The following is a 14,038-nucleotide window of genomic DNA, read 5'->3' as shown; positions in this document are numbered from 1 at the left end:
CCAGTCCGGACAGGCCTTCCTGAGTTCACTAACACTCCGCTAAAGAAACACCAAAGTTGGCGCCCCCGGAGCCTCCAGGAGGAAGATAACAGAGAAGTCCTCTATCTGATGGGCAGGATAAAAATACTGGCCCAATCCGGACTGACGATAACCGAAGTTATGTCAATATGCATAATGCGGGGGGTGCAGCCACTTCAATATCGGGGAAAACCTATGTGGCACTTCAACGGAGAAGACGACGCCGCCCGCTATAGTCGTAAAGGTCCGGACTCTTCCACCGCTCTGGCGAGAATATTGTTCAATTTGTATAAAGGAGAAGAAGAGGAGTTCCTCCGCATTAAACCGCGGGATGGATTTTCCATGTAACCCCCCAAGCTGGATAAGCCGTCATTCTTTACTCGACTCTGTCCATTCTTACATCCTTTGTCACAATCATTTACCTTGCTATTTCAAAGCAGGAACTGGAAAAGGCTGTGAAAGAGTTTAACAGCCCATCTCCGCAGCCAGAGGATCCTGGTCGAGCTCTCGACCCCGGACTTGAAGAAGATCCGGACATATCCGTGGAGCTTGTCAATGGGACATTCTACCAGGCAAGCTGTGATGGCACCTTGGTGGCCATCATCACCGAGTACCCCGGGCTGCTCCCTGTGTCACATGTAAGTAAGGTCGGGGTCCTAACTTCCGAAAAGGATTCCTTTGTTATGCCATACCTTATGCGCATATGGTGCACTTTTATAGAAATGGCAATCGGGACGCCGCACCGAGCCCACGAGGGCTCATCAGCAAAGGGCACCTAGGCCAGGTAGGCTTAAGAGGAAGGCGGTCAGGATCGAGACGCCGTCGTGGAGGTACAATTTGAACTTGCTCTGTGATTATCATTGCTGAAATGTGACAGCGTTTGTTATGTCCTGGCAGAAAAAGTAGCCGCCGGACTATATCCGGAGACCCTGCCGGCCACGCCTCAGCCAGCCGGATTCCAGAACCGGACTCACGGGTGGAGGCTGATGTGGGGACAACACCGAATTGTCCTCCTACAGAGGATGTGGACAGGCTCTCCGCTATGAATTCCGAAGTGGAGAGTGCCATGAATCACCGGCGCAAACGGGCCGTACTCCGCAATGGTATTTTTTCCGAGGAGGCGTTCAATGCCTTCAACTCAGGAGATGCATACATCGGCGCTGCTCAAGATGGACTTGCCAGAGCAACGGACCAGTATGCAAAGGATATACGGGTAACAAAATTTGATAAGCATGTGTATTAGTAGCCCCTGAGACTTGAAACAGTTGGCACAACTGATTTAAGGATCATTGTATGCATAGGTTCTTATAGAGAAGAATACCCACTTAACTCAAGAGCTGGAGGAATGCAAGATCCAGCTGAGGGCCGCAGCTGCCAAACGAGAGGAATCCCAGAAGGCCTCCTCAGGTAATACTTGCTTTGAGAAAGAATTTTTTTAAGGACGTATACCAGTTATTATTCGGCATGGTTTACAAATCTAACAAAAGATTCTGCAGACAATCCTGGAGGGAATCCGAAGATCGTAAAAGATGATGAGACACATGTTCGAAGACAGCTAAAGGCTGGCGAGCGTGTGCTCACGCAGGTGAGGCAAGAGAAGAACAATCTCCAAGATGCCAATATCCGGCTGAGCGTCAAATTAGCAGATGTTTGAGCTTAGCTTGTGGACTCCGTGAAGGAGAACAGAAGGCTTTGACGCGACATTTATGGTAAGTGCTTAAACAAACTGTAGTACAGTTCGGCGAGGAAGAGTATTAACAGAGTTATGTCTGTAGGTATGCTCACAGGCCGTCCTGAAGAGGAGATGCCCGGATCTGCAGGCGATCTGCTGCAAGATCTCTCACAACTACACGAGCGAGCTCGGCAGGTGATGCAGGGTATTGCCCAGACCTTGTGGCCCTCCGCTTCCCTGCCAGGGGGCATGGGGGAGCTTGTAGAGATTCTCAAAGGAGCACGACGACGTTTCCGGTTATGGAAGATATTAGCCCGTCGACAAGGTGCAAGGGAAGCCTGGGCCATGGTGAAGACGCGATACGCCAAGGCTAACCCAAACCATATGACCGAAGTCGGACCGGTGGGGCCAGATGGGCAAGAGATTCCCGTAAGTCTGGTGTATGACTAAGTAGCATTAGCCGCAAAGTATTCCCAACAGGATTGTAGGCTAGATAGCCTGTTGGATGGTATAGAAGAAGAATATAGCCAGTCCAAGTGACTATGTACTTCAATGGACGTATGTAGTCCCTAGCCGGATTGTAAATCATTTGTCATGGCGGACCTTTTCGCTTCAGCCTCCGGACCCGATAGTCCGAAGTGTATCCGAATACCCGCTCAGTTATAAAACTGGGGTATGCGTGGAGTCCAGGCGTAGGGGTCATAAGTGCTTGAACAGACAAGTACCCAACTAGTTATGTTATATTACATGGATAGTAAGAAACATCTTCCAGAGAGAATAGTTCCGTTAGGGGTTCCTTTCCCTGGGTATGCATGCATTGATGTGCATGTCCAAACTACAAACAGAGACGCAGGATACAAAACATCTGGGGATTTATGTTATAGTAAACGAAAAACATCTTTTGTTCACCGACCGAATATTCCCTTAAGAACGCTAGCTTTCGGCTTCACCCAGTCTGAGGTACACATCCGGCTGAACCGGAAGTAACAGTCGCAGAGGTGCTCCCCTTATGCCCTAGCCGAATTATTGGAACGTAAGGCATAAACACAAGAGCCAGGCAACCCAGCATGGCCAAAACTTAAGTCATATCGATGCATATAATGGTGAAGAAAAGGCACATATGGAAAGATGACGCATATGTGGTGGGCATGAAGCCGTCAAAATAATTATATTAAGCTTCCGTATAGGAAGCCCCCAGGTATATTGAGCACGCATAGTGCGGCCGGAGCGATCGAAGCATCCGTAAAGCTTTTAAGGCTTTGTGTGGAAAAAGAAAAGAGGGAGAGAAAAAGAAAAAAAAGGAGGACATAAATGAAAGGTCGGAGGTAAGGAGACGAACACTGAGTTCGGCACTAGGCGTAGAATCTATGGAGTCTGGCCGCGTTCCATGGGTTTGGCTCGAGTCTGTTATCTGATGCATTACGCAGACGGAAGGGACCCTCCCACTTGGGCTTGAGCTTGTCCTTCTTCTTCTCCGGTAGGCGTAGAATGAGTTCGCCAACATTATAAGTTTTGGCCCGCACTTCTCTGCTTTGATACCTTCGAGCCTGCTGCTGATAGAATGCGGAACGGGCTTTTGCGATGTCACGCTCCTCCTCGAGGGCATCTAAGTTGTCCTACCAATCTAGCTCGGCTTCTCTCTCTTCGTACATGCGCACACGAGGTGAGTCATGAATTATATTGCAGGGTAGTACTGCCTCTATGCTTTACATCATGAAAAATGGTGTGTATCCGGTGGTGCGATTTGGTGTGGTCCGCAGCCCCCAGAGTACGGACTCGAGCTCCTCGACCCAGTGCGTATCTGATTCCTTCAAAGATCACACTAGTCCGGGTTTGATGCCGCTCATGATAAGACCATTTGCACGTTCGACTTGACCGTTTGTTTGGGGGTGATAGACAGAGGCGTAGTCGAGCTTGATGCCCATGTTGCCGCACCAGGTTTTCACTTCATCGGCTGTGAAATTTGAGCCATCGTTAGTGATGATGCTGTGGGGGACACCGTAATGGTGCACAACCCCTGATATGAAGTCTATCACTGGTCCGGATTCGGCCGTTTTAACTGGTTTGGCTTCTATCCATTTGGTGAACTTGTCTACCATGACCAATAAGTATTTTTTCTTATGGCTTCCCCCTTTAAGAGGTCCGACCATATCCATCCCCCAGACCGTGAAGGGCCAAGTTATGGGGATTGTTTGAAGAGCGGTAGGGGGCATATGGCTCTGATTGGCGAAGAGTTGGTAATCAACACAATGTTGGACAAGGTCCTGTGCATCTGCCCGAGCTATCGGCCAGTAAAAACCTGTACGGAAGGCCTTGCTTACAAGTGCCCGAGCTGCCGCGTGGTGCCCGCCGAGTCCGACATGGATTTCGGCCAAGAGTTTCCGCCCTTCCTCCTCGGAGATGCATCTTTGGAGCACTCCGGTGGCGCTTTTCTTATAGAGCTCTCCCTCATGGACTTTGTAGGCCTTGGAACGCCGCACAATACAATGTGCCTCATTTTCGTCCTCGGTGAGCTCTTGCCTATTTAGGTAGGCTAAGAAGGGCTCGGTCCATGGGGCAATGACAGCCATGATTTCATAGGCCGAAGGTGTTATTTCGGTGGCACAGCCTCCGATTACGTCAGATGGTTCGGAATCTGGGGTTGTGTTCGGAGCTGGACTGGTATTGCCGGTCTCCCCTTCCCATACCACGGGCGGCTTGAACAGCCTTTCCAAGAAGATATTAGGTGGGACGGGGTCGCGTTTAGCGCCGATGCGGGCGAGGATATCTGCCGCTTGATTGTTTTCTCGTACCACATGGTGGAATTCGAGGCCCTCGAACCGAGCTGACATTTTGAGGATGGCATTACGGTAGGCTGCCATTTTCGGATCCTTGGCATCAAAGTCTCCATTTATTTGTGATATTGCGAGGTTCGAGTCCCCACGCACTTCTAGGCGTTGGATGCCCATAGAGACTGCCATCCGGAGACCATGCAATAGAGCCTCATATTCGCCTGCATTGTTGGAGTCTGTGTATAATATTTGGAGTATGTATTGGACCGTGTCTCCGGTGGGGGATGTCAGGACAACACCCGCTCCCAATCAGGACAGCATTTTAGAGCCGTCGAAGTGCATGATCCAATTGGAGTATCCGTCGTACTCTTTAGGGAGTTCGGCTTCTGTCCATTCGGCGACAAAGTTAGACAGTACTTGCGACTTAATGGCTCGCCGTGGTTTGTATGTTATGTTGAACGGAAGGAGCTTGATAAGCCCATTTAGCAATCCGGCCCGTGGCGTCGTGGTTATTTATTATGTCATTGAGTGGTACTACGGAGGCCACCGTAATCGAACACCCTTGAAAGTAGTGTCGTAGCTTCCGGGATGCCACCAAGATTTTCATGGAGTGAGGATAGTGGACACATAATATACCGGCTTTTGGAGCGGGAACTTGTGTCCGTCCGCTTCTCGTTCGACGCCGAGCATTTCGCTTACAACCTGGTGTGTTGCAGCCAATGTTGGGGATATCGCTTATCGGGAACTTATCGGTCAACCCAAGATAAGGGGTAAATCAGCCAGTTTATCGGCATATCGGCCGATTTATTGCCATATCGGCTTATTTACCAGCTGATTTATCTTATCGGTCACACAACAGTAAGCGGTAAATCGGCCGATTTATCAGAATATCAGAAGATATCTTGAACAGTGGTTGCAGCTATGTATAATAGCATGGGTTCGCCAGTATTTGGTGCGGTCAGGACTGGATTGCTGGCCAAGAGGGCCTTTATTTCTTCCAGTCCGGCCGTGGCCGCATCCGTCCACTCGAAGTGTTCGGTGCGTCGAAGAAGGCGATAAAGAGGTAGTGCCTTTTCTCCTAATCGGGAGATAAAGCGGCTTAAGGCAGCCACACATCCAGTTAGTTTCTGGATCTGCTTCGGGTCTGTTGGGATAGCCAACTGCGACAGAGCTCGGATTTTTGCCAGATTTGCATCAATTCCTATATTGGAAACGATGAAGCCGAGCAAATTCCCGGAGGGTACGCCGAAGACACATTTTCCGGGTTGAGCTTGATGTCGTATGTTCGGAGGTTGTCGAACGTGAGCCTCAAGTCATCTATTAAAGTTTCGATGTGTCTTGTTTTGATGACCACGTCGTCCACGTATGCCTCCACTGTTTTGCCGATTTGCCTCTCTAGGCATGTCTGAATCATGCGTTGATAGGTTGCGCCGGCGTTTTTGAGCCCGAAAGGCATGGTGTTGAAACAGAAGGGGTTGTATGGCGTTATGAAGGCCGTTGTGGCTTGGCCGGACTCCGCCATCTTAATCTGATGGTATCCGGAGTATGCGTCGAGGAAACACAATGAGTCGTGTACTGCGGTGGCGTCGATGATTTGATCAATGCGGGGGAGGGGGAAGGGATCCTTAGGGCAAGCCTTATTGAGGTCTTTGTTAGTTCTTCGGTCGCGAGGGCTTCGGATAATGCCTCTAGGGCCAATGCGGCAGTTTTATTTTCGGCGCTGAGTGCGACGTCCGGATCACTAGCTAGAGTGATGATTCCATTGGGCCCGGGCATTTTGAGCTTCATGTACCCATAATGGGTATAGCTTGAAAGCTCGTGAATGCGTCCCGCCCTAAGAGGGTGTGGTATCCGCTACTGAATGGGGCCACTTGGAATGTGATTTCTTCGGACTTGTAATTCTCCGGTGTGCCGAATACCACATCCAGTGTGATTTTTCCCGCACATCGTGCCTCCCGACTAGGGATGATTCCCATGAAGGTCGTGCTGCTTCGCTCAATGCGGCTCTTGTCAATTTCCATCTTGTTGAGGGTTTCCTCGTAGATGAGGTTTAATCCGCTTACGCCGTCCATGAGCACTTTAGTGAGCCGGAAGCCGTCCACGATTGGACTAAGGACCAAGGCGGCTGGTGCAAGGACTGTTCGGAATTGAGGTTCGTCACTGGCGTTGAAAGTTATAGCCATGTCATTCCACGGATTTATTGTTGCCATGTGGCAAGCTTCGGCGAGACTGCGGAGAGCTTGCTTGTGCCTATTATTTGAGGCGAAAGTCTCGAAGACTGTCAGTACCGCATTGTTATTCTTGGCGGGATGTTGCTCTGTTGTATGGTTGATGAGGAGATCCTCGCCGCTCTTCGCTACCTGCCGGAGTATCCAACCTGCTCTAAGGCTATGTGTTGGCGTGGTATTCGGTGTGCTGTGAATTTTGCATGGCCTATTGAGCCATTCCTCCAATACGGTTCCACGCCCTGCAGCGCGCTTTGGTTTTTTGGTAATTGAATCAGGTGACTTACAAGAGTTTACCCTTTTAGTTCGGACGAAGGGTTTGGTGAGAGCCGGATTATCCCAGAAGTTTGTTTGGGTTTTCCAGGCGCTTTCCATCGCGTAGTACTTCTGTACTATGGCAGCTAAGTCAGCAAAGTGTACTATGTCACGGCGACCTATAGCATTGAGGATCCCTTTGTCCGTGCAATTTTTGCAAAAGAATGAGATTGCGTCTTCCTCGCGACAGTCCTTGCCCTTGTTTATCACAAGGAGGAATCTGGCCCAGTAATGATGTACTGTCTCTTGGGACTCTTGTCTGATATGGGAAAGATTGATTAAATCTGGGTGGGTGGGTGGGTGGATTTAAGTCCGAATCCTGACCCAATCTGAGACCCAGGGGCAGAGAAGCCTCTGAGCTTGGCGGATCGGGCTCCGGGATGTTGCCCAATTTTTCTGGCCCGCCGCACGATTCTAAGTTCGGGGTTTGGGTCATGTCCTCCCGCGAACGGGTATCCGGCTTGGAGAGCTCGGAAATCCGGACATAGTTCGTCCTCAAAATAGAGGGAGAATCCATACATTGCTCTTTCACGACCGCTATCTCATGGATGACCGGCGGAGAGTTAATCTCCCTTTGGTCAGGTTTAAGCCCAATCCGATCATAGTCCGTAGTGACACCCAGAGCGGCGATGCGATCCAAGAGATCGTTAAGGGAGGAGAGCTCCATTGGATCCATCTGTTCGGCAAGTTCCGAATCAACGTGGAGGTTGTTTTTGATGACCTAAGAAGTCATCGTCAGCGTGAGAGCCAATCGGGCGGTCATGATGAAGCCGCCTAGTCAGAGAGTTTGTCCTAGAGCCATGGCTCCCCCAGAGGTGATGTTGTCCTCAACGAGGCGAGCCATCAAGCCTTATAGCAACGACACAAAGGAACTCTCAATGAAAGCACCAATATCGGTGTCAAAACTGGCGGATCTCGGGTAGGGGGTCCCGAACTGTGCATCTAAGGCTAATGGTAACAGGAGGCTGGGGACACGATGTTTACCCAGGTTCAGGCCCTCTCGATGGAGGTAATACCCTACTTCCTGCTTGATTGATCTTTATGATATGAGTATTACAAGATTTAATCTACCACGAGATCGTAGAGGCTAAACCCTAGAAGCTAGTCTATGATTCTGATTGTTGTTGTCCTACGGACTAAACCCTCCGGTTTATATAGACATCGGAGGGGGCTAGGGTTACACAGAGTCGGTTACAGAGAAGGAGATCTAATATCCGAATTGCCAAGCTTGCCTTCCACGCAAAGGAGAGTCCCATCCGGACACGAGACAAAGTCTTGAATCTTGTATCTTCATAGTCCAACAGTCCGGCCAAAGTATATAGTCCGGCTGTCCGGATACCACCTAATCCAGGACTCCCTCAACGTGAGATTATCATCACTAATCGAGGTGACGTGGCATCATTTCCAGAGGATTACTGTAGCTTAATTATCCGGGCGTCACAATTCTCCTCCACTACAGGAAATCTCGTCCCGAGATTTAAGAGGTGGTGTAAGGGGGGAATTTGTGGTTGTGAAATTCTAACGGTTCTTCTCGGTCTTGGTTGCTCTTCTCGAAGAGGTTGATCTATTACATTAATGTCTTCATTTCTCTTCTTCATGTCATCATGATGAAGTCGTCACCCTTTCTTCAGGATCTCCGTCGTACTTAGGGAAAGTTAAGTGGAAAAACTCGGGAAGGACGGAGTTCAACACATGTTAGGTACCCAGGGGCTATCTCGGTGAATGAGGTATAGAGGAATCTCTTGGGTTGACATTCAAGAAAGTCATCGAGAGTAGATTAAGAAGGTGTAATAAGAAGTTCCAAGCAAGCTAATCGGCAATCATTCGTTGCCTGAATCGGAATGTGAGAGTGCTTAAGACCTATGGGAATAAGTGTTGTGTTTGATAACAGAATTGATGATCTCTCGGAAGGTGGCTCATGAATTACTTACGAGGCCACGTGCAAGGAACAACCTTGGAAACAGGGGGTTTACAATGAAGTAGCTTTCGATCCTGTGGAACTGTGGGTTATGGGCCCACAATGTGGGTTAAAAGTAGGAAGGGCGGTGACGTCTTGCACGATCATGCAAGTAAGGCATGTCAGAGGGTAGCCTGTCAGTTATATGTCAGCAACAACGTCGGTACCAAGGGCGAGGGACGAAGAGAACCATTTTCCTGCTCGTTGAAATGAGGCAGACCAATAGGCAAAGTTCTCGTCCATCGATGGTTACCGGAATGTCATCATTAATAGTAACATGGTCTTACTGACAGAGTTGTACACCAGTGTGTTTGCACAAGCAGGGAAATATTACTGCTTATATCATATAGATCATAGAAAGGGTTTAAACAAACCAATGGAAAGAAAGATGTGATCATCAGACTAAATAGAACAATGGAAAGGAAAATGTGTTTAAACACATATTTCAGGGGTATATCCTTCCCAAGGACAAGCAGAGCATGATTTCCATGACATGATATAACATAGAAAACCCTTTAGGTAAGAGGAGAGAAATTTCATGATATTACCCATACAAAGGTGTTTGGATAATTGATAAGGAAATTTTAGCATTGTGCTACAAATGTTCTTATCAATGATCAGAGTACCACAGACATGCTTCGAGATAGCATTGACATGGTCATCAAGTAAGGTTCAGAATTTGGATGCACAAAGGATCCATAAGGAACAACTTATAGAATAAGTCTTATGATTTCCTCATGGAAGAATCGTTAACCTTGCTAAAAAGGGAACTATAACAATAGGTCATACGGCCAGGTGTGCTAGGCATGACACCATCTTACCGGGTCATATAAAGGCAAATGTTATAACTCTTGGAATATGTTCCAACCATCATATCTGACCGAGATTCAAATCTGATTGGTGTCAGGATACCTCAGACTCAGGATCCTGAGATAAAAAGGTGCGACACGAATTGACGAGAAGTCATCATAAGATTCTCGAGAAATGAACTATGGAAGTGAGTTCCGAAACAAGAGTTCATCAGTAAACCAAGGAGAGGGTGAGGAGGTGGCTGATGGACTCAGCGACAAATCATCAAGATTTCCAAAGGATGGATTTCCACAATTATGTGAACAAGGAGATAACATTTGTCGGATCAAATGATATAATGATGTATGCTCGAGGAAAACATACCCAATTTACACATTGGTTGGAAGGTGCACCCGAAATATGGGCTTAGGTAGCATGACCGATGTTATAATGGTGATTCGATAACCAATGGTCTAAGAATGAAATGTCGACCATTAACTTCAAAGCAATAGGGTTGCTAGAAGGAAAGAATCCAAACAACACCGTTCACTTTTTGGAATCAACACGGGGACCAAGAAAGAATGGTGATGGTGAGAAGTATCACTATACCAAGAATTCTTAAGAGGTGGAGTAATCCTAATGACCTTCTTGTCATAAAAGATGGTAATACTCCAAGGTAAAGAAGAACAATTGCTGGATAGTAAGGAACTCAAGGTATAACACAGAACACGAACAAGTTTGTGTTGGAGGGAAGGCAATAAAGTGGTCGATGACAACACAAATCATCGAGGGCAAGGATGGTATTTCTCATCATGAATTCAATTGATATCTTGGAAGAGCTCTGAATGCTGATGATGATCATGACACATTTGTCAAGAGATTTCATGAATATGTAATCGATCGACGATGACATCAAGTTAAAGGAATGATGAAGCGAAAGGTTAGTGGAACCATGGGTACGACACAAACTCTAAGTCCAGTTTGCTGTTCAAGGATAAATGATATGACGAGGAAGATCGACGTAAGCTTAGCTCATCGTCGAAAGTTGTACTCCGGGAATAAGGACCAGGTAGCACAGATAAAATCAACACGATAATGATATAGCCAGTCAGGCTAGGAATGACGTGATGGAGTATTAAACTTCTCAACAACAAAGTACTAGGAGTACTGAATCACGGTGTTGATTTGATTCACTAATCGGTGTTCTCGGTTGACGACAACCCAGAACCCGGGGAGTGACTATGACAAGAAAGGCATTGCTTCATAAGAAATGCATAAGTAGTGCAATGGGTTGATATCCTCGAGATACCAGGGGGTAATACTCGAAGGTAGATCAAAATAGAGGTTGGGCAGGTATATTGATTTGTAGAAGACAAGTGCTTTAACTTGTCCGAAATATGGATCAAAGAAGAACAATCATGGTCGGAACCACGGTTGCACAGGATCAATTCACAGATACCAGATGATATTTATAAAGGAAATAGTTATTATTACAAGAAGCTCCCATGATAGGATCTACATCGTGTCCATGGGCATGAACACAAAGTTCAAGGTCGACTCCCACTTCTCTAATGCATAACCTTTCACTCACTTCTCGCCTTCGACGAAGTTGTAGTGTTGAAATTTTATATGACATAACATCAGTAGAGTATGACCCATAGTAGTTTCCGGGTTCAAACAGATTAGAAAAGGCATAGGTTCAACCCATCAGGGCCTCTTAGGAACATATACCACAAACTTCAGGAGTGAATAACACAAGCTCGAAAGTAGAGCATGTTCGATAAGGCAGATGATTCAATTTACCAAAGGCATTATGTATCCGAGAAAAGGCTCACAAAGTTATTGAATACAAAGGATGTTGTCAGATAAAATCCAATAAAGGATTTGGTGGTCCACAAGGCATCCGATGTGAGCATCGGTACTCAACCAGAAGAATAAAGAATGCAAGGGGGTCAGATTATAGAAACCACTGACTAACTCAAAGCTCAATTGCACAAGAATTATGAATTCCCAGTCAAGGGATCAGAACCAATGCTCTGATTAGGGATGGATAAGTTCAATAGTCTTAGGGGTACAATCGACGACAATTTGATTGGTCGAGAACCAGCTCGAGTTAAAAATGACGGCTTAGCCAGAAAGATAATTCCTAAGGATAATCTGATGATTGCGGCCATTCGCAAAATATTGAATCAACAGACTCAAAATGATAATGACAAAGGATGCCAACGAAGATTACTAGATATATGGAATTAACCATAATGCGGAAAGGTAAGAACTTCAGTAGCAATAAGGTGCTGAGGATTTTTAGAAGGTTGAATAGTATTTCGAAGAATTTTTGTGAATTACATGGATCAACTAAGGATGATTGGATACTCGGTAAGTGCGAGAAATTATCCGTAGGGTGTATTCATGTGGTAAGAACTGCAAGGTAGTAAGCTCATAGGATTCTCGGAGCAACGGAGAGCAGTTCGGGGCATCTTGTAATAACAAGATCAATTGGATTGAATGTAAGAATGGAAGGTGTATACAGTTATCCATAAGGATATAACAATGGTAGGGAGTTTGTAAGGGCGGTGGGCACAAGTGTCTTGGTAGAACATTGTAGAGTATCTTCGAAACCTTCTCATGCACTAAGCAAACATCTGGAGCGAGGGCTCTCCGAGAGGAAGTAGTTACGAGAACCTAGAATCGGCGTTAGTAAAATCATTTAACCCGAATAGAGGAGAGATCAGAGTCCCAGAGTAAAGGTCGAGGAGTAAAAGATCCTAATACCATCCAAATGGCGACGTGGGCCCGTAAGACTCACAACCATGTTAGTAAAAGTTTTGTAGTGACTAGACTTGACTTCGGCCAAGGAGTGTGGAAAGGGGATTCCTATAGGCAGTCGGCTCTGATACCAACTTGTGACACCCCCGATTCAATCATACACTAATCATGCACGCAAACGTGTACGATCAAGATCAAGGACTCACGGGAAGATATCACAACACAACTCTAAAAGTAAAATAAGTCATACAAGCATCGTATTACAAGCCAGGGGCCTCGAGGGCTCGAATACAAGTGCTCGAGCATAAACGAGTCAGCGGAAGCAACAATATCTGAGTACAGACATAAGTTAAACAAGTTTGCCTTAAGAAGGCTAGCACAAACTAGGATACAGATCGATAGAGGCACATGCCTCCTGCCTGGGATCCTCCTAAACTACTCCTGGCCGTCGTCAGCTGCCTGCATGTAGAAGTAGGCACCTCCGGTGTAGTAGGAGTCGTCGTCGACGGTGGCGTCTGGCTCCTGGGCTCCAACGTCTGGTTGTGGCAACCAGGTAGTATGGAGGGGGGGAAAGAGGGAGAAAAGCAAGCGTGAGTACTCATCCAAAGTACTCGCAAGCAAGGATCTACATTACATATGCATGGGTATATGTGTAAAGAGGCAATATCGATGGACTGAACTACAGAATGCCAGAATAAGAGGGGGATAGCTAGTCATATCGAAGACTACGCTTCTGGCAGCCTCCGTCTTGCAGCATGTAGAAGAAAGTAGATTGAAGTCCTCCAAGTAGCAGCGCATAGCATAATCCTACCCGGTGATCCTCCCCTCATCGCCATGTGGGAAGGCGATCATCGGATGTCTCTGGAACTTGTCTGGGTGTGTTTTATTAAGTATCTGGTTCTAGTTGCCATAAGGTCAAGGTACAACTCTGGGTCGTCCTTTTATCGAGGGACAAGGCTATTCGAATAGATCAACTTCCCTGCAGGGGTGCACCACATTTCCTAACACGCTCGATCCCCTTTGGCCGGACACACTTTCTTGGGTCATGCCTGGCCTCGGAAGATCAACACGTCGCAGCCCCCCCCCTAGGCACAACAGAGAGGTCAGCACGCCGGTCTAAATCCTATGCGCGCAGGGGTCTGGGCCCATCGCCCATTGCACACCTGCACGTTGCGTGGGCGGCCAGAAGCAGACCTAGCCCCCTTAATACAAGAGCAGACTTACGGTCCAATCCGGCACGCCCCGCTCAGTCGCTGACGTCACGAAGGCTTCGGCTGATACCACGAGGTTGAGTGCCCATATCTATTCCCGCGTAGTTGGTTAGTGCGTATAGACCAGTGGCCAGACTTAGATCAAATACCAAGATCTCGTTAAGTGTGTTATTATGAAGTAACTGTGAACGCCGACGAGGGCCACGCCCACCTGTCTCCTAGGTAGTCTCAACCTGCCCTGTTGCTCCACCACAAAGATCCATACAGAGGGCCGTCGGGACAAATGTCCTTTCAGCCCCCAATCCGTGAATCAC

Source organism: Triticum dicoccoides, chromosome 4B (assembly GCF_002162155.2).
Source record: "Triticum dicoccoides isolate Atlit2015 ecotype Zavitan chromosome 4B, WEW_v2.0, whole genome shotgun sequence".
Lineage (NCBI taxonomy): Eukaryota > Viridiplantae > Streptophyta > Magnoliopsida > Poales > Poaceae > Triticum > Triticum dicoccoides.
This window is presented reverse-complemented; position numbering follows the sequence as displayed.